The sequence below is a fragment of the Hylobates moloch genome, unplaced genomic scaffold (genome assembly GCF_009828535.3).
Source record: "Hylobates moloch isolate HMO894 unplaced genomic scaffold, HMol_V3 SCAFFOLD_4, whole genome shotgun sequence".
NCBI lineage: Eukaryota > Metazoa > Chordata > Mammalia > Primates > Hylobatidae > Hylobates > Hylobates moloch.
Genome location: NW_026652279.1, coordinates 119,822,912 through 119,825,454, shown reverse-complemented (window position 1 = coordinate 119,825,454; position 2,543 = coordinate 119,822,912). Strand labels below are relative to the sequence as shown.

General features: G+C 31.1%; 1 pseudogene; it reads right to left on the bottom strand.

The window, feature by feature from the left end:
* The window catches only part of LOC116466429 (cTAGE family member 2-like), a 13,070-nt pseudogene that overhangs the window by 8,418 nt on the left and 2,109 nt on the right, over nucleotides 1-2,543 (bottom strand).

Sequence of the window (2,543 nt, the reverse complement as noted above, 5' to 3'; positions counted from 1 at the left end):
ATTTGAATTACTGCAAAATTATAGAAAGTTGAGGAAAAGATTCTAATGTACAAATGTACATGGAGTCAATGTTATGTACTTGGGTGTAAATAAGAAGATACTTTTTATAATCTGACTACTGTTTTTGATGCTGTTTAGTTAAATCTGTCACTTGATGTTTTTACTTTACTGGAAAGAAAATGGAATTATTTGAAACCACAATTCTAGTGTGCTACTATTGTTTACTTTTCCATCAAAGGAAGTTTATATCATCCTTTATCCTGTTTATATATTTAATTACTGATTTCTTACATTTTGACACATAACACACCTTCATGGATAATTCTCACACCAAGTTAACACATACTTAGCATTGATTATTTATCAACTCTCCCTTTCTTAATTTGTTTTCTGGCCACTCTCCTATGCATAGAAAATGTCATGTAGTGAACCACTCATTGAAAATGTGAGAATGTTGTTTTATATATTATATGAATAATAACAGGTAAAATGATGGTCATTGTTAGAAACTTTATCACACTTAATAAAAACCAACATTTCCAATGTCAGTAGAAAAATCGTCATGCATGTTTTTCAGGTTTTTAAGACTATCATATGAATAGTTTTTTGTTGTTGTCGTTTTTTTTTAATGTGGAATAAAGAACTCCATCATGACGTTGTCCTACTGTCTCATTATACACATCTCTGCTGTGCTTCCTTCTGTTGGATGTTAACATAAAGTCAATGGGAACCATAGGACATTCAAAATTTTTATAGGAACACATTAGGTGATAAATGGTTATCGGGATTAAAAGTAATAAAGGAATTTCTAGAAAACATCTAGATTGAAAATTATTTATAAACAGACCTGATAGATAAATCCTTCCTCAAGTAATGACCAGTTTATATCAAAAACTGAGCGAAATGACCTTTTGTTAATAACCAGCCAAACATTAGTTCCTGCTCACCTATATACTCATCTGAAAGCATGGTGCTCACATTTCCTGAACATAAATTTCATATTATTTTCTGCTTCATCAAAAGTTTCACTTGTATTTAAATAGAATAGAGGATTCAAAAGCTACCTACATAATTCAGGCAAAAATATAGTTAAGAAAATAAAGCTCAATATTCAATTGTATTTTTAAGATTAATACTAATTAATTCAACACTGATCAAGATATATTTTCTATATATACATTAGTTATAAAATTGATAACTGTATAATACTTATAATGTTATAATAAAACTCCAGTTACTTTGTTCAACAATGAAATATGCATATCAAATCCTTTGCTCAGAGTCTGGATTAAAAAAGGAATTTCCAGTTCATTATTCTATCAATTCTCCAATCTTATTATTTCTTATTCTTCTCAGTAGTTTCTGATTTAGGTTATATATATTTTTTCTGTCTTTTCTTTATGTGCTTGCTCTTTCTTCTCTCAGTGTGAGAATTTGTGAAGTGCCCTCAAGGTACATATCCACCTTTAGATATTCAATTCAATTTCATTATGTTTGTAGATTTCACTGTAGAAATAATAAAGTCTGCAGCATGTGGTAGAACAATAAACTTTGCACCTTCTGGTGCACTCAGAGGCATAAATGTATCTTTTTTTTTGTTCATCTGTCTTGAGCAGCTACAGGTTTTAATTCTAAGTTACTCATTGACATTCTAAATGTTGTGGGGTAAAGGGATGGGGTCACCGTGATATGAAACTATTTACTAAGCATCTATACTTGGAAGTGACAAAGTATATTTATATGTCATTGCTGGTGGAAAAAATGTTCCAAGTAAAAACACATTCATCATGTCACATAAATATTTTCTCTCTGTAGTTGCCATACTCAGCCAAATGTCAAGGTATTGGTACTTGAACCTAGAATTTTAACTGTGGCAATTGTGCAACTAAAAACTTTCTGGAAGGCAAAATATCCCTAATGAATGCTTCAGGTGGAAAGCAACAACATAATTTGGCATATATAATTGCCAGAAGTGACTTATTTTTATTTGCATGCAGAAACCAGTAAGAAGGAATGTCTGTATTTTGTTAGAAGTGTCATTTATGTCCAGTGACTATGTCTACAGCATTTTGTAAGCTCCAGTAGAAAAATTAGATTAATAACATGGATTCATGGAGTCAACCAACACACTTTCTAATGGAGAGAAAAACATAGGCATGTGCTTATAGCTATATAATATGCATTAAATATAGCTGTATACATACACAGTGAGAAGAGAGAGAATTGTTTTGAACTTAACAGAGAGATTATAGTTCTGCCTTAAAAGAAAACAATGCTATGCTTGAAAGGCAAAAATTTGAGAAATTCTTTTCTGGCAAGGGGAATGTACTATGGAAGTAAAAACTTTTGTGAAGGAGTTCTACTTCAGTACTCTGTCAGATTTCATTGGTATTCCCTTACACCTTCAAACTGTAAGGCTCATAGATAGAATTATCAGAATAGAAGGAACACTAGGAGAGAGTATAATATCATAGAACTAGGCACTTTTACAGAATTTTCTTGACTGTTTATCCACAAAGGACTATAAAGAGCTCTAATAGGCC